Source organism: Corvus brachyrhynchos, unplaced genomic scaffold (assembly GCF_000691975.1).
Source record: "Corvus brachyrhynchos isolate BGI_N302 unplaced genomic scaffold, ASM69197v1 scaffold115, whole genome shotgun sequence".
Classification (NCBI taxonomy): Eukaryota; Metazoa; Chordata; class Aves; order Passeriformes; family Corvidae; genus Corvus; species Corvus brachyrhynchos.
In genome coordinates, this window is record NW_008239553.1 from 15,983,272 (window position 1) to 16,007,006 (window position 23,735).

At 36.4% G+C, this 23,735-nt stretch overlaps 1 long non-coding RNA gene across 2 annotated transcripts in view; it reads left to right on the forward strand.

The window, feature by feature from the left end:
* LOC108448556 overlaps window positions 1–23,735 on the forward strand; it is a 179,671-nt gene that overhangs the window by 144,239 nt on the left and 11,697 nt on the right. Inside the window, exon 3 of one of the 2 annotated variants that reach the window (XR_001864483.1) lies at window positions 16,100–19,724. The exons of the other annotated variant lie outside the window; for it this stretch is intronic. This is a non-coding gene — a long non-coding RNA (uncharacterized LOC108448556). Of the gene's footprint in view, window positions 1–16,099; window positions 19,725–23,735 lie in introns of those variants that run through there. 2 annotated transcript variants of the gene reach the window in all.

A 23,735-nucleotide genomic window follows, 5' to 3' on the forward strand; every position in this document is an offset into this window, starting at 1 on the left:
GCTAAATTCCCAGGGCTCCATCCATCCTCTGATACTTCTATACAAGATTTCAAAGCAACAAATGAGCAGACAAATGAATATCGCTGAGCTATCCAGGAAAACAAACTAACACTGAAAGTGTTTTTTATTCAACATTTGAGTACTGTGTTATTGCCTTTCACGGAATAAACTATATAGCAAGCCTCATGGCTTACTTGAAGGCTAGGAATATAGACATGTTTGTGACAAGCAGACTCGTCTGTTGAGAAACAACCGTAGAGCCAAGGTACATAATTGCCTATTTTCTGAGACAAACAAAAAATCCAAAAGTCATAACTCTGAGTTTATATAATAATTGCCATTTAAATAATTAATAAGTTAACTTGTTACCACTCTTGCAGAACTAATTATATTTTCCAGGAAAAGAAGCAAACTTTTCTCGTAAGTTCTGTAGTGACAAGTGACAACTTTCACGGAAACATTTTCTTCTGCAATTCCAGATGGTAATGAATCGAACTCCCAGAGGTCTGTTCAAAGCATCCAGCCTCACTCTTCAGATACCCTCTTTTTCTTGTATACTGGCATCCACAATGATGCCAATTTACCTTTTGTTATTCTGTGTTGATGTCAGTGGCATACTTCTATCTGAATGCCTGATGTACTTTGTGCTCTTGCCAATACAAAAGTGGATTTGAGCAGAAAACTGTGAAATATAAAGTCACTTAAAAATTCCCATTTTTTAAAGATAAAATTACTTTTATTTAAAAAATCAAGTGTAATTTCTAGGTTCCAAGTGATAAAAAGATAAAAAAATTTGCTTGTCATAAAAAGAAGTACCACAGTTTATTACTGCAGCCTGCAGCCATAGGGAGGAGAGAAGATCCAAAAGGCAGGAACTGTGCAGCAAGATTGATTTATTTAATTATTTTACAAACTCTTTTATAGACTTTTTTCTTCATAGTCTAATTGGACAAAGGATCAGCCACCCCCTGGGTGGATTGGCTAGAAATCCTAAACATCCATTGTCAAAATATTTTTCTACTGTACCATAAACATAGTTCTACAAGGTCGCAGGTGTTAATAGTTTATAGAACTTCTGCTAATCTCTTAATGAGAGAGAAAAGTATCCCACAGGCTTAGAAAGAAGCAAGAAAATTCTTGCTAGCACCAATATTGTATCCACAACAGTTAACAAAGTTATCTCTAATATACAAGTCCAACATTAAGAACTTATGGATCAGTCAAGCTAGAAAGAAAACTGCAAGTTTGGCACCAGAAAAAGAATATGCCCATTGGTCATTTACTATGTAAGAATAAAATTCAGACCATTCTCTTCTAATGAATCCCTTGTCTACCCCTTGGTAGAAAAGGAATGCTATAATCCCTGGAGAGTGTTTCAGAAATGTTCTGGTTTGCAATGAGTATTCATATATGAAGTATTAACAGTTACTACTTCATATAAGCAGTTTAGTGCTTCATAACTAGAGTAGATACTAAACTCTGGCTAAGAAGCAGCTAGTAATGATGAAAGCAATTTACTTGTACCAGATCATCACCTCAACAAAGCAGAGCTGCAGATGTAACCAAGATTTGGAGTGCCATCCAGCTTAATATTTGCTGCTTACTTCAGCCTCACCAAGGGGAAATCCAAACATAACAAATGTTATGCAACTATTATATTCTCAGCCCTTGCAAATAATGAGTTCTTTACAGGTAAAATAGTTTTTTACTTTATTTTCTGAGATTACTGAAAACATGAAGTTGTCGGTGCAAACCAAGTTTCCACTTGTTTCATGTTTCAAAATGAGTTTCCTTTCCCTCACTTTTAACCACACTTGTTGCCTAGAGTTGAAAGAGTGAAAAATCAGTTTTATATTTAATGTATTCATGGAAAAAAGAAGAGTATCTAGAGAGATTTGTAAAAAAAATATAAATAAATCAAGAATAAATAAGAACTGCAGTATTTCATCCAAAAGTATTTACACAAGTGAAGACAAGCGGAGGAAAGCGTAGTCCATAAGACAAATATATTATATATAAACAGAATGGCTTCATTGCTTCCTTTTCACAAAATGGAATATTCCACCTTGTTAAAATGATAAATATATTGGTTAAAAAACCGAATGTAGGGGCAGGAGCTGTGTTTCCAAAATTCAGAAGCTGCCACATGTGAAATCCCAAAGCTGCAGTGTCAAACCTTCTCTCTGAAGAACATACACTGCCACTTACCTATAGCAGGAATTCAAGTAGGGTGGAAAGTTTTTTCTTTCCTTCCACAGTCTCTAGTAAGCATGCAATGCTACTTATACCTTTTCATGGTATGTTCTGAAGTAGATAGCAAGAGTCTCTCATTTTTTAATTGGAAAAGAACTTCCCCTTTCCATGTACAGTAAGTTTAAAAATACTTTTACTAATACAATATTGAGCTTTAAAATAAAATTAATAGGGCTAGAACAGTGTGGTGGTGCCATGCTGGATTTAGCATTTAAGTGAGGAAAGAAAGATATAAATCTGACAAATTTAGAAGACTGGTGGTGAAAGGGGAATTCTCCTCACATCTATCCTGAAGTTTCAGAGCATGTGTCTAGAACACATTTTTCCTGTTACATTATTAAAGGTGTGAAAGAAATCCAAACAGACAAATTCTCATCTTTCGTACTGCAAATTATTTGGAACAGGGGCTTGTAAAGGAAGCAATGTTTATACTGCTTATCACATGCTAGCAGTCCACTCTTATTTGTAAAAACTCTGTCAGTAATGGATTTCAAATAGATCTAATAGCATTGTTTCAAATGCATAACATGCACGGATACATAAAGACTCCATGGCTTCCCCGAACTGCAGGATGCAGGCAGTAAGCACCACGGTTACACCTGTAAGTCACCCAATGCCAGTCTGATGGTCAACTTCCCGCCTGAGAGGAGGTGACAACTAGTGGATTCTCAGAATTTATTCCAGGTGTCAGGATTGTCCAGACAAAAAAAAAGGCTTCTTAGCAGTTTGAATGATTCCACAAGAGAATCCAGGAAGGCTCAGGAATACCAAAGGCCTACCCAAAGCTTGGGAACTGTTAGGTTGTATGCATCCAAGCACTGAAGCACATGGAACAAGGGAGGCAGATTGACCTCTAGAATAGTTACAGCTTTAGCCTTTTTTCACAGTAGCCTCTAGTACTACAGTCTTATAGTTTGGTATGCTTGTGGTCACTTCTCTGAATGAAAATTCTCAAAAAGCAGAGCATTGTCTCTGTACACATTTGTACTTTTATCATTCACAAATCTAAATCGATTAATCAGAAACCAGTGAATTATCAATCTCAGCTAAATCAATATACTCATCTATATACATGCATGTGTGTGAATATATATGTTTAAATCAATAAGGGAGCTTGAATTAGAGTTACTAAGTAATATAGAAGTACCTAACTCTATTGTTACAACATGCTAACTTCTATAAAGCGGCCATCTTCCAATTTTCCAGCTTTCCAGCTACACCAGTACAAGTCTGGAATACAAAACCAGTTTTATTATTTCTGCATAAGAAGCCTTTCATACAATGAATCATTATCAGTAGCTATGACTTTGGGAACTACAAAGTCAATTCAGTGCTGTAGAGGAAATACTCCCATTACAAATTTATTTTTATTATTATTAATATTATTATTCTGCAGTGTGTGTGTGTAGATATACACATATATGACAAGAAGTATGTGAACATATGCTCATTTCAAACTTAGTATGATTACATTTAAAATCAAGATGAAATTCAAGCTCATCTGAAGAATAGCATTAATCTATTTTAAAATTCTCTGATACCCAGTTGAGTAAGCTGTACAACAGCTCAACTCAAAAGACTTAAATACAGATCCCTAAAAATTGCTTTTGCCTCAAAGTCAATTTCATAGCTTTGGCAGGATCAAAAATAAAGCCCAAAAGTAAAGATTCTGAGGAGAAAGACATCCTGCATTGCAGGCTTACACTATTCAGTGATAATAAAAAGGTTAAATTCAGGCATGTGCATACAACTTTGCTGCCTATAGCCAGGGTTATGAGCATAACTGTATGACAAAGCTCAGCAAAGGCTACTTGAGAAGAGTCATCACTTCTATGACCTTGACACTGGTTGGTCCCACAACTTCTATACAATTTAGTGATGTGCGAGAACAGATGATGGTGCAATACATAGAAATGGCAGCATTTAAAATTCATAGTAGCGTAAGGCCATTACTTTTCCCACTGGGCCACTTGAACTTTAATAATGTCTGACCTAGTTGGCCAATAAGTTCTAGCAGCAGACAGAGGAAAATTGCCAGTATTAGATACTGTTTGATTTTTCATTTAGGAAGACTTAGAAGTTCCTTTAAGAACAGAGCACCAATTCTTCCTGTAGACACCTAATTTTTTGATGTCTCTTGTGACAACCAATATATTTTAAAACAACTGCAGACTTTGAACAATCTGTATCAGATGTGTAAAAATAAATTGCCAAGGTAAGTACAAATAACCAATACAGGCAATGATCCCAAAATAATGCTAGCTCTTTGCAGAGTTAAATTACACCTTCCTTCACCCACACCACAAAAATGTAACTTCCAACAGCAATATTACAAGAGTAACTCAAAATATGCTATATTCAAATGATTACAAATTATTTATGGTCAAACTCCCAACCTGAAAAGAGAAGAACAAAAATGCTATTTTTCCATTCACATATATATGGTTAGGATAAGAAGAACAACATCATGCTTCAACAGTGGATAAATACATAACGTGTTAAAAAAAACACAGGAATAGAAGAGTAGCAGTTCCATACGAAAAGAAACTACTTTTTCAGTCTTATAATCTTAGTAAGCAAGTAGTGAAAAATTGACAGTAATTTGCTCAAGATATTGCTCTGATATAACTTCCTTCTGGAATCAAACAGTGCTTGTTGCATGAATGTTTGAAACCTGTTCCAATGCCAAACCCCCACAGAGACCTCTATAAGTAAATACTATTTCACTAATGTTTCAAGTCTCTTCCATTAAAATTTAAAACTGTTTTGTAAGGTCAAATTATCAAACTGAAAAATATTTTCAGATGTAATACAGAACAAAATATATTCACAATAAAGGCTTAAGAAATACATTGTCAGTGCTAAAACATGAAACTAAAATTCCCAAATAGTCTGACATCAAGCTTCGATGACTATCGAACATCCTCAGCTTACAGACAGCAGAACTTGTCTGGTACCCTTGAAGTACCTAGGCAGGGAGTCCACTGACAAAAGAAACTGATAGGAGTCACACAGGATTTATCTCCTGCATATGCATTGATAATCTCAGTACTCGCCCACCACACCTCCATTTCCTGGTATTCTCAAAAATTCTGCTTTTAACTCTGCCATTAAATTTTTAGAGAAAATTAAATAAAACCCCCCAATGCCTGAGACTAGCAAAAGTAGACAATTTGTTTCTCCTTGACTTCAACTACTCCAAGTTACATAGCAGGAAGAAAAGTTTCTTAATATCCAGGAAAGAATCAGTGAACGTCCCAAAGCAGAGGCATACAGCAGCGTATCAGAGCCTGAGAAAAAAAAGGCAAAACATCTGTGAACTCCTCATTTGCACTCAACTGTACATCATCCACACTTTATTACAATTTACTTCAGTTAAGACTGTACCAAAAATATGTTTGCAAGTTTGACATCTTTATCTTAGTAGCACAATTTAAATGTTGAACCATTAGACAAAAATACACTAAAGTAGTTCCTTATCTGATATTGGTTGGGCAAAGAAGGATATTCCTAGGGTGCAACAGCAATGGACCTCAACAAGCAGTTAAGGCAAAGAAGATACAATTCAAACCAGGGGTTTATCCTTCTCCTATCTTATCTGCCCTACCGACAGGGCTAAGGCCCCCACAATGAAAATATACTCAGTAGGCTATTACTGGAAAGCAATATTTGAAATATTTATTTTGTGTTCATCCCCTCATTTTGTTTGGATTAGTCTATCGTGCTACTTCCTTGTGCCCAAGAAAAGAAACAGGTCAGGTGAAGTCAAGGTAAGTTTTTCAGAGTCCAATCTCAAATTTACTTACTGTGGAGAAAGGGGAAAATAATTCTACTCTATAGAGCTTTTTTTCAACGAAACTATATTGTCCTGTATAAGCTAGATGTTTAAGTTTAGAAAACTATTTTTTATGAATGAATGGCAATTCAGAGCTAATTAGATTGTTCATTTTGTATTAAAAAATTAGCCTGTATGTAAAAAGCATATCTGTGCCAAACTAAATAAATCCCTAAACACCCTTAAACAATTTGCTCCTAAAAATATATAATCAAATTTAGAAAACTATAAACTACATTTAAAATTTATTATTTACAAGCAATTAATTACAAAGACAGCCAGGTGGCTTTCATTACATAAATTACTGTTAATGACATTTGCCTCATGCTGCTACTGTATTTAGCATTTGCATGCATCACATGTCAAGCGCACACACTGTTGCATAGCTTTCTCCAGGATAAAAAGTGAACACCTTAAGTCAAAAAGCTTCCAGTTATCCAATCAAAACTGTTAATTCCTTAAAAAAGTCAGGATCTTATTTATGTATCCCATTCAGGATTTAATTTAAAATATATTCAGGGTATAATTTCAAGAATCAAACACAGATGATACAGAAGTGATAGTCTTTAGTACATTCCCATTCTGATTACGATACAGACTTAAGGCAAAAGGTGAATCCATTTATAGCTAGTCCCCTTGAGATTTTAGAGCCCTAGACACTGTTTATAATTTTAAAAAATTACAATTTTTAAGCTATTTGTAATTATTGAACAAAACAAAAGGGAAAAAAAGAGAGTCATTCTTGTCTACCTACCCAGCAGTGCAGTATTTTGTCTTGTATATCTAAGTTATTGTACCATGCATGCAGATATTTACAAAGCCTACTTTCAGCCCCAGGGATATAGCTTATTGTGCCATAGAGGGAATAAAGTCATTTAATGCCACTACTTACTTCCCCTTGGAAAGATTGCAGAAATGCACAGAAGGTAATCCAGCTATTTCTTTTTACTAGTGTTCTTCCAGCACTCTTTTTTTTGAAAAGCTGTCTAGCTAAAATGGCAGGCAATATGAAGGGAACATCTGACAAGAGCTGATCACAACATTACATTAGTGTGTCCTAAAACTTCTCTAACCCTTTCCACTCCTATCAACAGGCTTTTCCTTTCCCTTCCTCCCCTCTCCAGAGGATTTATTTTTCTGGTGTTCCTTATATTGCTCTGAAAATACATACAATGACTATAAGCTTTGTCTCCTGCAGTGCCACTGCAGGAAAGGCTGGCTTTCCAGAAGAACTCTTACTCCATACACTGACAGAAAAGAATCATCTCTGATATAAACAGTCAGTAAGATTGACTATACAGCATCACCTTCATTAAGCACCAAAATTTCACCGGTTTTGGTAGAATGAGTCTAGAGGCTTTGATAAATAAATGTGGAAGCCAAGGAAGAATGAAAAATAATTCAACAAACATTAGTTCTATGTTAAAATAAACTGAAGATTACCTCAGCATGCATCAAGTAGTATGGCATGACTCACTGACACTTCTTAAATTTTTGTGACTTATCAAAAACATAACAAAAATAAACATTACTGTCTTTATACTAAGTCCATAAGGACTAAAGTAAAAAAAAAAAAAAAAAAAAAAAAGAGAGAATGATGTTAAATAAACTTCACTGCAATTCATTGAAATTTGACTGCCAATATCCCTCAGGTAGCTTTACAAAAGTGCCTCACAAAACATCCAACCCTATCCTCTCACATTTTAAAGTTTTAATACATTACAGTAAAGCAGCAAAGGCCACAGAGCCACCTTCTCTTTCAGATTAATTTTAATTTGTTCTTATTTAAATATCAGGTTATATGTTTACCTAATTTCTAAGAGTGGCAAAGTAACAGAATAAGGACTTCAGAAAATAGTGAAAATTGAGAAAGAGAACAAAATATTCTCAACTGGAATGTTTGCATGTCTGCATGTTAGTGAGTAACTAGACTTACATATATCCATTATACATGACATCTTAAAAGAGAGTGTATATTCTTACAAAAGAGTCATTTCCACTTTTAACTAAAGGGCATCAATACCAGAATGTTAAGATCAAGTTTATAGATCAAGTTTTTAGACACCAAGAGATTTAGAGTGAAGAAGAGAGCTAAGCCATAAATTAGTACTTTGGGGTGGATATCCTTTGTTTACAAACCTTTTAAGACTAATTAAAAGATCCCTCTATCGACCTTTATTAAGAAGTAATTTCTCCTTCCCCATGACAGTAAAGTTTTAAGGCCAAAAATAGAAAAAATGGCATGAACGTAATTTTTATGACAGCAGATATGCAAATATTTTTGTCTCTCTGTACCCCCAAAGTATTTTGTTAATGCACCTCTTTCTACTAAACCAACTGCAAAGAAATATTTAACTTAAAGTTATGGCTGCTCATATGTAATCTGTTACCTGGATTAAAAAAAAAAAAAAAAAAAAAAAAAGGCAGAAGGCCTCTCTATCCACCTAATCACCATATCAATGACACATGCCACAACAGAGGAGCACTAGTTTATTTGATTGATCATGGTAGATAAACTCCAAATAACAGAGAAATTAACAAATGCTTGACATTTGCTCAACATCCATTATTCTGACACTGCTTTCAGGATTTCAAAGCCTGGGAGTATGCTTAATCAACATTCATATTCCCTAGTGAGCTACAGGCACCATATTGCGCCCCGCCTTAGTACTGATGAAAACTGCATATTGGCCATTTCCAAAATGTTCTGGGACTCCACGCAGGGCCCCTTCTCTCCCTTGTTCCTGTTCTGCAGTTTTCTTTTAAACACTTCCAAGACAAAAGCATCTGCCAGTTTTTCTCTCTGGGGATGTATGCAAAATGAACTTAACAGTTTTAAGGCAAGAGAAACCCTCACATCTAAATTCATTCATAGGACAGAAAAGGGCCTAAGAGGCCTCTCTAGGGACAAAACCCTGCTGAAATTTTCCCCGACAACAGTGGGAGCTTTATAAAATCTAAGTCCAGACAATTTCCAATTCAAATGCCCAGCATAGCATGACCTTTGTCAGATCTATGAGCCCTAGATGCACCCACTATTTTTTTATTCTAACCAGCACAGACATTAGACAGGGCACTACTGCTAAGCAGGAGGTTGACTATTTGCATGCTCTTCTATTGTGAAAATGTAACAGTGACAGCACTGTGTCGAATTCTTTTCCCCCTAGAACTTTAACTCCATAGGAGAGGCATAGCTGACAGATGACTCTCCCAACATCTGTGTTATGTACACTGCACAGCTGAGGAACCTTGGATCACTGTCACGGCTTCTCAGAGATGACCTACACCTTTCTTATATCTACACTTGATCAAAAAAATAAAATAAAAATTTGAAAATGCTTTTTCTTAAATGAAAAGTAAATATGGCAAGAAAGATTAACATAATTTAGTCATTAAGCTGTTCACATAGCAGCTCACCATATGTTGTATAAATGTCCTATACAAAATAATTTATCAGACCTGACACGTTGCATATCATATTGTATTATTTAATATGCTTACTAAAATTTCATGGATCGAGCACCACTTCTGAAAGCATACAGAAAGCCCTACAAAATATTTCTTCATCTTCCATGATTTATTTTGATTGCCTTTTACAGCTACATGATAAAGTAGAACTTGCAAAATTACGAGGTTACGGTTTACACAGCTATTGCTTCATATACTATAATATAACAAATGGCTCCATGTCTATATACCGTTTTACTTGCATTTAATATTCAGAAGCACATTAAACTAAGCACGCTGCTTTCCACTGCATATTTTAATAATTTCAAGAGGTTATTTCAGTAAACATCCTGATCCACTAATGCAAAGTTCCACTGAGAGATATCCTTGAAAAAGAAACTAAAGCGCTAAGAATGACAAAATAAACTAACACAAACAAGTAATATGTGATACATGCTGACCTCCCCAAATCTGTCTACATAAAAATATATTCATTTCTACACAGTAACTGAAACATTTGAATAATATCTTTAAATTACTGTGATTTAAAATGTTGGAATGACAGACATCTATTGCAGATAAATGGACAAAATTCTCTATCCAGAAACCTTGAAACCACAAAAAAATAACAATGTGTAAGAATGATTGTCTGTCACTGTCGAGGTCTGTGTCTAAATAGTAAATTAAAACAAAAAGTGTAAGCAGGAAGCTTGTGAATAATAGTTGTTGGGCAACCAATGGAACTTGTTTGGAAAAAAATGCACAGCACTTAGATGACATACCAAGCAGACAGATATGGCTAAGAAAATATTTAGACTGAAACTATGCATTTATTCCATGAAGGACCATTTTCCTTTCTTTCTCAGACCACTGATGTCAAAGGAACACAATACAAATGAGATAAAAAATGCAGCCCAACTTACTCTTTTTGGTCAACAATTATATTCTCCTGTTCCTAATAATAGGATAAAGGAAAACATATTCCTGTGTTAGACAACTCATTGCAATGAGGTCATTGAACTCTATTTGGACCAGCACTTGCTTGGCTTATTGGAGTACCTGCCAACTGGTCAAAGCAAATCTTCTTTTTTAAGCTCTGTAAGAACCAGAGATCTAGCTTTCAAATTATTTTCTTCTTTTTGTATTTTGTGTACCCCAAGAAAATGCACTTGTCTAGGAGGACATACTGCTCAAGTGTGTCGAAAACTGAACGAGAGCTGCATTTACAACATGCATTTTATATTAATGCCGTAAATGGCTTACGTTCAATAGCCATTTCATATATAGGAACATAAACTCACTCTCTGCCCATTAGTTACTGTACCCTCCACAAGTTGTAGTCTCCAAATGAGCATCTGCATTCCACAGAAGAGATGCAATAAAGGACTGGATGTTACCAGTATCAATAGAGAACTGGAAAGAAGTTCTGACATCTCCCAGCCAACCACAAATAGAAACAGAGATACATGATGTCTTTATTGTTGTCTGTGTCCTCAGTTAACAATGGGGAACTCTAAAAGACCCTTGATAGTAATTCAGTCACAGGAGTGAGTACTACCTCCATTCTGGTCCCAGTTTTTATGTTGCCTTTGAAACAGTTTCAGACAGGCTGCATTGTATAAGAGAATACTTTTTCTACCACATGAGTCTTTTCGGAGGAATATTTGATAACATTTTGTTTTCTGTGGAAAAAATATGTGCTATCTTAGGACATTTTTATTCAGTGTTGAACTTTCTGGAGGTATATGGAAATCTAGGCCATCAAATGCTTCCAAGACTTTGAAGGCCTAAATACAGATACACAAATAGAAGACAATCACCGAAACAATAAAGTCTTCTTCAGCACTACATCCTGATCTGAAGCCTTTTTCCAAGTTTGGATAGATGGCAACACTTGTTAACATTCAATTCAGATGAAAAGGATAAAGCAAGATACTGAAGTTCAAGAATGCTCCATCACAAAGCAATGAGACTATCACTATCAATCAGGCTACTGGATATTCTGGTGTGTGGAATGGAAGGGATAATATTTCCTACTCATATCACTATCATTACTCAAAATGTTATGTACACAAGAATTTTAAGAAAGGGTCGTACAAAAAAAAACCCATTAGATAGGTAAAAATGCTTTAGTCATGTACAAAACAGAAGTTTTTATCCTAAGTTGTTCACAAACCACAGTATTTTTCCCATGACAGGTGCACGTTCCTGTTTGGCAAATTTAAGCTTGTTGACAAGAAGTTCAGTTACTTGGAATTCTTCATTTGAAGTCCATGGACAATAAGGACTCCTGAGATACAAGCTGAAAACTAATGACAGAGCATGCCTATGAGAGTTTGAAATCTACTTGTATAGTACAGATTAGTCAACCAAAAACATGAACAAGGCTTTTAACCATCACCTGATCAGAAGAACACAGAACACTATCTTTCCATTCTTCTTTCAATGTTGTTGGTTTTTCTTGGTAACAATACTCTATCAGGCTTGTCTTAGAAGACAATTTTATTAGGATCCATTCCTGTATTCTGTTTTCTTACAGAAATTAATCCTTAGCATTATTTCACTCAGTTTAAAGTGTAATACAAGCTTCTGAAACTTTCACATTGCAAAGAGGGATGTTACTTTCACCAGGAACTTAAAGGAATGACCAATTTAAAAATTACTCTCATAGAAGCATATATGCTATTTTTTAAGTGATGTGATAAGCCGTAAGGGGCATATATCAGCACCAAAATGGTTGTAGTCATTAATTTAAGTAATAAATCATAGGTCCTGCCAACAATGACAGCAAACAGATGCTAACAAGAAAATGTATTATTTAATATGTTGTGTGTTATAAAAATGTGTTTAGGACACTTCTTAAATTTTTATAATAATATGCATTTAATACGTTACTGTTTTGACACATACAAGAATCAAATTTATAGGTCTCATTCAGGACTTGCTTTCTCTTCTGTGAACACAGAATGGATTCCTGAGGGAGAAAAAGCTCAAGAAGTCAAGGTTTCAAATAGATGTTTGCAACAAAATCGAGCTGTCTAGCTGTCTTGAAGCAAATATCATAAGCATTGAATCTCACTAGAAAGTGAAAATCAACTAACTTGCTTTTATGTAAACAGAAGTTTTCCCTGAAAGTTGGAAGGAAAATCAAATAACTGTGAAGTTTACCTATATGTATGGACAGCAAATGATCTTATCATTTGCCATAAAGTTAAAAAATAATTCTGTACAATCCTTACATGCAGAATGTCAATACTGAATAATTCTCAATGAGTCTGCTGAGTTATAAAAATAGCAGCTCTATTTTTCATTGTGTCTTATTATTTGTTTCTTATATCAGTTTATATAATACCACGTAACACTACAATTATTTTCACCAAAAGCACCACTTGCAAAAATGTCAAAACCAAAACAAAATCTATGTTAGCAATTAAACACTTGATCTATTCTATTCCTTCCATTCACAGCCACTCTCCTCTCTGGACCCTGAAAGCCAGACAGAATGATGATCTGATTCTGGTACTGACACGTGAGAGCGTAAGAAATGCAATTTTGCTTTTTGGCAAGCTCTGCCACACTAAACAGAACCACTGTGCAAACACCTTTCCCAGCACTGCATCTCTGCTGCTGTACATTCTGCTGCATAAGGTCCCTCTGCAGGAGGGTCAATTGTTTCTAAGATCATCGCTGCTTTTTCCAAACATTTTTGTTTTGCTTCAAGGAAACTATTTGGATAATAACAGTCCTGTTCCATTTTGATTTTCAGTAAACTTCTGTTATCAGCACAGTTCCTTTCTTCGAAGTGCTTCACTCAATGCTTTAAAACACTTGAGAAAGCAGTGATCAGAGTATGGAAACTAAATTTTCTTCATTAAATCTACTGAAGCAGATATTAAAAATGCATTTAATATACTGGGGATGGCTGGTGGGCATCACTGACTGTGACAGGCCAGTTACTGATGAGCTGCTGTCAGACGGCCTTCTCAGCAGGGATCTGTGTCTAAGGCTGCTGAAGGACAGCAATATCTTCCCTTGTGTGTAAGCTCTATTCATCTCCCAAGTATTTACTAAATCACAGACCTCTGCACACAAACCCAGTGTTTCAGCGCATGCTAACAAATGATGGATGGCCTAGTCAATTCGTTATGTCCTGAAAGCGTGATTTCCTGCCATTCCAATCATCAAACCTCTAGAGCCTTCAGAGCTGATCAGTCCTGGAGAATATATTTTGCAGGCTCTATTAAAGGAGTAGAGGTTCTTTCCATTAGTCTCAAACTTTTTTTTTTCCCTGGCTGATTTAAAGAGAACTCTCTCCTTCCAACAGCACCACTGCTACCACTCTCCTATGTGTAAAGTATTCAGCAAATGTACCTTTGATATGTTAGTGAAATAGCACTTCTAGAACATGAGCCAGCTAAAAAGATGGATTTTGTTTGTGACTACTATAAATGCAACAATATTTGATTTAAATTCATCTATATGTCTTTTATTACGTAACCTAGACAATCCTCAAAACATTTTGTAACTTAACTTTTTTGATCAAATTCCTTTTACAGCAATGGAGTGCTCAAAAGGACCTGTTTTCTTTGTATTTGCCTAATGAAACGTATCAGAACTCTGTTAATTACATTCCTCTTAAAAGCATAAGACATTTAGGAATAAACTTCTGATGTTCAAAAGACAGGCTAGCTGTCAAAGAAACAAAGCTTCCTTTTCATAGCAAGGCAATATCGTGAACAGTCTTTCTTCTACATGTTAGAGGAGAAATTTTATTTACCTATTCAGTGATCTATAGGAGCAGAATATACATACCTCACGCCTCTTACTCCAAAACACTGAGCTTCAAATGAAATAGTCCACAGCTGCTGAAGAGTTAGCTGTCTACAGCACCACAAGTTTTTAAAGGTGGTACAACAGATGTGAGTAAGGTTTAGGTACACAAGCATTTGGTTACTCTGATGTGCAAAGACCTCGGATTTCTTTACTTGCTAGGTGTGATCCAGACACAGCCAGTACAAACCAATCCACATTGCCCTACCGTTCACCTCAACCTTGACCTGGAGATTAAACTCACTTTTATTGCACACAAAGGTCATCTGTGTTAGGTCAAAATTCAAAGTCCCTTGTCAGCTAAGGTTGATATATTCCAACCTTTCCTACTCTAATGCATCAAATTTTTCATGGTGAGGTCATATTCAGCAGACAGCGTATTCAGCAATTTATCGTGCCATTGTAATATAGCCCCGAATATGATTGTCCAAAAAACAACGCATGAATAAAATATTTTCCATTCTGATGTAGCAAATCCCCCATCCTCATAAAACTAGAGCCTAGACTTGTTTGCAGGCTTCAGAAGAACGATACATTATAGAGCTGTTTCTGAAATACAATCAAGAATTATCATTTCTATCACAATATTCCTTAAATACAAGCAACATGAATATAATGGTATCCTAAAATCCACAACTCAATTAAAATGCACATATGGTCAGTGTTAAAACTTCCACTTCATCCTTCCTTAACAACCACCATAATCTTGCCCTTAAATCTACAGACATCTGTTGGTCTATCTGATGACACCAAGCTTGCTTTAGAATGAAATACCTAGAAAAAACTGTGCCACAAGACTTTTATTCCTATCCTACTGGTGATAATCACATCCATGGAATTTAAGAAGTGTCAGAAAGTACAACCAAACTAAACCTCACAAAGCAACAAAGTAGTGTATATGGTGACCAAGACAACTCTCCCAGCTTTCACATATGAAAGTATTTTCTTTTTTTCTTTTCTTTTCCCTTTATAAATAATTTTCTGCTCTTTCTCTGTTTTCTTTTCTCTTTTTTCTCCATTTTATTTCTTTTTCTCTTGCATTTTATCTCTTTTCCCTCGTCTATATTTTTTCTCTTTTCTTCCTTTTGTTTTCTCTTTTCTCTGTATTTTTTATTTCTTTTTTTCTCTCTCTTTCTTTTTCTTCCTTTTCTTCTGAATTAAACAAGAGCACTTAACACACAGCTCCAACAGACTCAGAATGCATTTTCAAATTATAGAGAACTAATTTCCACATCTGCTTTAAAAGGCCCCCTCCAATCATTGTATTTCACCATCAAATCTTCAAAGGATATAGGATTGGCTTCTAAGTGGTTTGTATAAATTCCTCAAGGCCAAAAAAGGTTTCCCTTTACTCAGCCAAAATGAATTTCACAAGTGCAATAAGTCCTGTTCTGTGTAATTATTTTTTTTATGAAAAAAACTGTACTCCCATATGGTAGCACTTCACAAACTGGAAGGGGAAAACATTAAAAGAGAAGAAAGAGATTTATCAGTACTCAAGAATTCAGAAAATAAAACCTTAATTTTCCTTGTGTATTTCAAACAAAATTTCAAGACTAGCGTTTAAAATGGGTTTGTATTTTGCTAGGATGGACAACATATGTGGGAGTGCTTGTAAGGAAGAAGATGGTTACAGCTATTAAAAATGTGACAGAAAATTACAGTGGACTTCCTTCAAAATTAACTTTCATGCTGACACACACTTGTATATTACACCTACTTTTCTATTAATAGGTAACACGCAAACAAGTCAAAAAAACCCTTCTATCTCTTCAAACAAAGGAAAGCACCCATGTCCTGAAAACCGAGTGTTTACATGTGCCAGTGGAAGTTTTCTGCGTACATCCTGTCTACTGATGTTGGGAAAGCCACAAATGTGAGAAAAACTATATTTTCCATTCTACTCTGAAGCTTCCCAGTGCTATCAATATCTAATTTTAAGTATACGTATCTTCTGTTTAATTTAATGAATAATAAAGAAGATAAAGTTTTTCTGAGTCATACACAGATTCTGTTGATCTCTGTCACACAATACTTCCTATTTTGGGTCATAGCACAAGCCAACAGTTTGTTAGCAAGTCATACCAAATACAACTGGTTACAAGCTCTTTAAGGCTTGTTCACTGACACTGAAGTGAAAAAAGAAATCGCCCACTGGTTCAGCCTATCAAAGCTGTAATACAGATTTTCTACCAAGGGTTTGAATAACAAGAACATCTTTCCAAAGGGAATAGTATCAGTTGTTCCCATAATTACTTTGCACAGTTAATTTTTATTTCATTTTAGGGTTATTTAAAATATACTACATTTTATTGCAGGTCACTTCTTGAAACTTTTACATTGCTAATTCTCTTTTCAATTAATGAGCCAAGACCTCATTCTCACCTCTCATTATCAATCTGTTTACCTGTGAGGTTTACTGCAGCTTCAAGTACATAACTAATTTAAAATTTTATTAGGTTTTTTTCAATAGACGGAAACAAATTCCGTGTCAAACTTTGTTTACTCTGAAATCTAATATAAAGGAAGAAGAAAATATAAAACTTTTAAAATTCTACTGTTCCACTGATGCTCTTATTAAATCCTCCAGAACATTTAAACATGGTACACAGGTACAAAGCATTTGCCACACATTGAAATAATTTAGATAAGCAGAGCATGAATTTACGTCATTGTTAAGTACTAAGTATATAGAAAAAGGGAGTTTAAAATGTGACTTTAAACTTTGTTTTTTTCAAAAGAATTTTCTAGCACTCATAGACACAAAGGCATCTTTCTAAATGAGACTTGCTAGATCAGTGTTTGCAGAGTAATGAAAAATAGCCTAGTTCTTCTGCCTTTCAAAATAGTTAATCAACTATTCAGAAGAGCAGGGAGAGCAGGAGAAGTTACAAGAATAATGTTGGGCTTGCTATGACAAGAACCTTTCTAGGCAGAAGAGAGTGCAACTGAAGTGTCACACAGCAGTAGGTTGCCTGCTCATAAATATGAGCTGTCTAATAATCCTGTGCCTGAGTTCAGAGCCTCGAACTCTGTGAGCCATGGAGGCAACTACCTGCCCTCTGCTTGTGAGCCTCACTGCCAGTTTGCCTTCCTGGGTAAGAGCAGCTCCAAAGAGCACTAGAGCAGAGCACGAAGAATTCTGCTTCCACCTCGACTTAATCTGCGGGCTCCAGACACCAGAACACAGAATTGGGAAAATAAAAAAGGGGGATGAAAGAGAAGAGCAGTTCCACCTTCCTGTTTCTCACCACAACCATCATGAGCTCATCAGTACTGCTTGACAATCTAAGCAACTGCACGAAACCAGAACAAAATTATTCACAAAGAAGCAATATATTGCCTTGTAAAAAATATTGGCTTCAAGAGGAAAATGAGAGGTCTATCCATCCCCAACTCTAAAAAACAAAACCAGAGGCAATAATGACACTGGAAAAGAGGAAGAAAAAAATGCTTCCTCAGTCTTAAGCAGCTGGTAAAAGAAATAACATTGATACCATACATTTAAACTTCTTTAGGACCTTTGTTTCAATATGAATCATCACAGAGAAGGTGATAAAAATGAGCAAATAATAAACAGATTATTTTTCCAACTTACATTATAACGCATTACTGTGCAGACACATTTTTTTTTTTTTAATGAAAATCTTGCTGAGATGCTTCCCTGGCCTGGTGTCATTTAATAAAGCTATCAGTAATTTGGAGAAAGAGCCACACAATTACTGAAAATGTGTGTAAAGCTGAAGTGATATTAAGTAATGAAGAACAGAGGTCATGAATGTAGAATGTGCATCCCTTGATATGCTGTGGGAACAGAGAGTGTGCATTCCAATAATCAAATATGAAGTTACATACATTAAAACCAAATAGCCATACTCAAGTACATCAATATGAAGCTGTGCAACACATTTTTCTCTTGTTTACTGGGGAAAAAAAGGAAGGAAAATTTTTAAAAAGTACTTCTCTTACAGGTTCCTTTGCCCTTCTGCTGTGAAAAAAGCTCCTCCTGATCACATGGAAGTTTTCACACAAGGGACACAAACAGGATGGTACTTTTTCAAATAGATGCACAAAAGTGAAGAACTGCACACGGCAGCTGATAAAAGTCCTAATACTTAGAAATCCTAGTACTTTCAAAATCTCTATAACACAGTTTGCACTTAAATAGCCTCAGAAACTAATGCTTCTTTTAAAGGAATACAAGTGAATGTACCTAAAGGAAAGTTGAGCTAGGGCAGCAAGTTTGTTAGTTTGTTTAACAGCATGAAAAAAGGAAGAGAAACAATATAGACTACACAAACTGCTTTGGAAGAACATAGCACTCCTCAATGGACTGAAAGACATTTCACAACAGTTCAGAACTTGAAAAGCATGGGTTTTGGAATCACTGATGCTCAAGGTACTGAGACAACTTGGACCATAAAAACGTTTCTGGAATCTCCAATTCAAGCACAACCTGATGTAAGAAATTCAAACACTCAGAACCAAGCCAGAAAAAACCTCACATTTGAAAAAAACCCAAGACAGCATCATAACGAATTGGGTCACCAAAGCTTACATCCTTAGAAAGCTTGATAGAGACCAGAGGAAGACTGTCATGGGTAACCCAAAATGTTATTTTATTCCGTATCTATCCATGCCCAAAATTGTTACTGCCTCTTTAAGACCCAACACATCCAGAACTGGAATCCCAGGGCAGAGGGGGCATTACACCAGTCCCTTTTTAAATTGGAGCTGGGAAGCAGGGAACTCTCTGCTGACAGCATTTGCTGAAAGCGGAGGCTCTGCTTTGGAGGGGCTACTTTGGTTGGGGTTTTCTCCTGGGCTTCCAATAGTAACCACTCCTAAAAACTGCAATTCGCAATCAAAAACCGTTTTGGAGTGAATTTTGCAAAGCCAGCCGGTCGCTGGGGCCCGGTCACCCCGTGTCAGTGCTGACACACCGGTTTCTCCCCCCACAGCACACCCGCAGTGGGAGAACGTCAGCACCAACATCGTCAGTCTGGCAGGCAGTGGTGCTGACCCCACAAGCGCCAGCACTTCTCATCTGCCACTAGAACCGCTCCATAAGCTCCTGCCCTCCCGAGGGTTTGCCACCATCTCTTCCCTTCGTCTCCCAGACCGTGTGATCGCCTGCAAAGATGCCACCTCAGGGGCAGGGTCTGATGCCATTTTCCCTTTCTCTCCCTACAGTGGTCGCCCGTGGTGGGTGCCATCTGAAAAGAATATTTCCGCCATTTCGGGGCTCACTTTATTCTGGAGGAGTTAGTGAGATTTAGCAATTTTGTATCTAGTGATTATTTACTGTTATTTTTTGCATTTTGCAGTTTCACTTGTTAGTAAACTGTTATTTTTTCACTTATATCTACTCACATTTTGTTTCTCCTTATTGGTGGAAAGGGATTGGTTAAAATAAAGGAGAAGAATTCATTTAAGAGTGTTCGCCTTTAAGTTATCTTAAACCAAGACAAAGATTCAGTTAAGACAACTATAATATTCAATCAGAATTGGATACAAAGAACAGGAAAATATGTACAAGGTATATATTTGAGAAGGGTATACTCATTAGTCAATCATGTTCTACTAATAAGAAGCTTTAGAAAAAGTTTCTGAGAGAAACAATGTATTCTGCCATACGCAGAAAAATTGAAACAACTAAAACAGTAAACAGCTAAACTGAAGTACTAGAAGACCAGTTTGGGTACGAATTTAACTCTTAGAAGTTGGACTTTTCAGTACAAGTTAAAATAGTCTTTGAAAAAAGGTAAAAGTTTAAAGGTCTAACTTACATCTTGTCACTATAAATAGGTAGTGCTAAGGTGATTTGTATCTAGAAGATTCTACTCGTACGCAGCTCTAACTACCATTGAAGAGAGAAACATGCACTGAAAAGAAAGTTTTAACTTTCTCAGAACATCTCCTGCAATACCCTACATTCCACAACCAGTCCTACAATGGCTCATTCAATTTAGACATTAGCTCTCATTGAGAAGAATAGTATCTCAGAAGAACATGAGTCCATAGTTGAAGGGAAAGCTGAAGAATATACTACAGAAGTAACAAAGAAAACCACAAATTATTAGCAAAACGAAAAATTCAGGTAAGAAGCAAAGCAGAAAAGTTAGTGCACTTCAACAGAAAAGTACAACACTGAATACAGAGCATTATCAGTCCAGTGGCATATGCATTAAAAAGATCAAAGAAACTACGGATCAGCGATCCAATATTGGCAGAGATTTATTGTGCTTAGTGCTCAAAATCACATTTTGATAATCCTCAGGTCATCCAAATACCCTGCTATTAAATGGGAACATGTTAGGAGACAACTGCTAAGGATGTAACAAACACCTTAAGAATAAAGAAATGAATAATACATTGGTAATTGCGAGGCATGAAATACAAAGCACAGCACTAACAGACAAAGAACAGCAATTCGATACCCAAGTTTTTGCAAAATAACTGGATTTTAAGCAACATAGACTAAATCCATGTTGTATGTAAAGTTACAGGGTTGTAAAATATAAGAATTCCCAACACTTGTATAAAAATACATATAAACAGTATGAGAAGCAGTCTAATTTTGACTTTTTGACATTAATAAGTCACACCACAATACTCTTTTGAAGTAATAATCTCACCTGCTGAAGTAGTTCAATAATAGTAAAACACAAACTACCCTGTTAAAAATTTATTTAGATTCACAGGTCAGGTTGGCAGCTACCACCCAGCATACCCATGCATTAAACTGTGGCAATTGTTTACAGAAATTACAACCAATTCTTAGGGAGAAACTGTAGAACAAGAGTAGGCCCTTGCTCAAAGCATGAAAGATATTTAATACAAATTAGGAGCATAAAATGTGAGGCTTCAGGAAATACAACAGCTGAGGGAGGAACCAAGAGATAAGACAGTATTAGAAAAAACCTGAGCAGATTAATGCAGAAATCCAAAGACTCTCAAGATCTATGAGGCAGTAGGAACCAGAAATATTTGAAAACTGTCAATTTATGTATTGCATTACCAGTGGAATACCAATCCTTCCCGGGAAAAGATTTAAAGTGCAAGGTGAAAGCAGCTGTTATGGATGTTAGTACTTTCCAGTTTGAATCAGCAACTGTTACCATACAATAACAGGAAACTGACTACAGACACCTTCATCACACTGCAGGTATCATGACAGATTCTGGAATATTTTCTTAAAAAGACTGAATTAGAAAGTTGAGCTGGGTGGGGGGCTTTATTTGATTCTGGCTTTCATGAAGAAAAAAAACAAAACAGCCAGAAAGTCCAATCAGACCCTTCTTCTCCTAGAAGAGAATGACGAAAGTTCTAGATTATGAGAAAAACTTGCTTCCTCCACAGTTATCAAACACATCACTGAAAAAGCCTCTCCTTTAAGACGGCATACAAGTTTACAAATTTCTGCAGCTGGCCTCTTTTACAAGATAAGGGTTATAGAGAACGCCTGTTTTCCACATCGTAACATGTATCTGCTTCAATACACCTTCCTTACTGCTAAGGAAAGCAGTGGCCTTGGACTGTATTATTTATCTTCTGCATCTGACCTGTTATGAGAAATAAACAAAGAGACAACAAAGAAGTATCACATTCCCAGAAAGAAGTGCAGACCTCCTCAAAATATACTTAAGACAGGCATTCTTAAAAACCTATCAATTAATTCATCACTCATATAGAAGATTATAGCCTTCTCCTAGGACGGGCAAACAAAATTCAGGAGAGACCTACAAGCAAAATTCAGAGCAGGACATTCTCATATCATAATTGAATAACAAGATAAGAGTATGCTAAGCCATTTAAGTGTGGAAGCAACTACTACAGCTAACCTTTGCTTTTCAGTGCTCACCACACCTGAGCCAGCTCCTTTAGAAAAAAAACGTAATTCTTCTCCTAAATAACCCTACACTGTTAGTTGCACATAGTTGTTCAGGAGTCATCAAGTTCTGAAACAGAAGACTCAACAGATCTTTTGCAGCATCAAGTGAGTGCACTGGGAAGTAAAATATATCAGAAAAGCCCAGTCCTTTCTGGACAAATTTGATCACAAACATTCATGTGCCTATGGATCTGTTCTGGAAGCAGGTTCCTAAAATTAGTGACTGACCTGGAAAACCAACCCAAATTTTAACCTTTTTTCAACTTCATAAGGAGAGTAGAAAAAGAGAACATGTGCATGTGTATGTATGCATGCACACACAAATACACACAAAACCTCTCTCCTAATTACATTAGCACCAAAGTGATAAATGCAAGTCTAAGCTCCTTAGACACATTATCACAGTAAGTGGTTTCCCAGGTTGCAGAAGTACTGTGCAAGCTGAGCTGGGTTCCCAAAACGCAACTCAATGAACTCCCTGAACCAACCACAATGCTTTATCATCACTTCTTCTCTATAACAGGGCAATTCTCTCACACTTTCCTGAATAGGAAAGGATTTCACTGGACAGTTTAAAAGCCTAAGTTAATGTTGGCTCTTCATCCACTTACTGTAAGTTACACACAGCGTCAGTTTCTTCCGCCACACTTGTGGTTAAGACTAGCAAGGCTCATTCAGGAAACATGTGAATGATTTTCTGTTTTACTTATTTCTCTCTCTCACCAAAGTAGATACAGTATCTAACCCCCTACATTTTTCTGTATTATTTCTGGTGATTTTAGAGACAGCACCACTCTTTTCCCCAGAGAACTCAATTTGCTTTCCTGTCCAATTCAGCATTAGCAATCCTTACCTCAAACCTGGAAAGTGAAAAACCTTGCAACATTCCTTAAAACTGTTGTAGTTGGTAGTAAGTAAATTTTAGCAATGAAGACTGGTGCATGAAGCACATCCTGTCATGCATACCTTTCCATCCTAGCCCATGGTCATTTGCAAATGTCTTTGAGAATTCTGAACACAGCTCAAGCAAGGAAGCACATGATTGGCCATAGGTAAAAAGATGATCCCTTTTCCAGTTCCAACTGGAATGCAGCAGCAAGCAGAGAATTATGGATCCATAAAGTCCCTTCTCCCTAAGCAACAAGGGCCATGGTATTGCACGATGGATTCCACACTTGGCCTCAGCCACAGACGTTCGGCCTGAGCCGTAAGGTTTCATTCACATCAGAAGACCTACTTGGTGTATAAGAGGCTCAAGAAGGGCCCCGAGAACTTTCACTTGGACGTTTGTCGGGGGCGCGGGGAGAAGCATTCTTTATTTTGTGCCAACTCCTCAGGTCAGGAGGGTGGAGCAGTACCCTGCTCCCAGCGGCAGCTTCAACGAGCTGTCGCTTGCCGTCGACTACAGTGTGCGTGTGCTGGTGATTTTGTACCGTGTGGGGCCTGAACTGGGGCGCGGGGTGGAGCTGGCGGAGC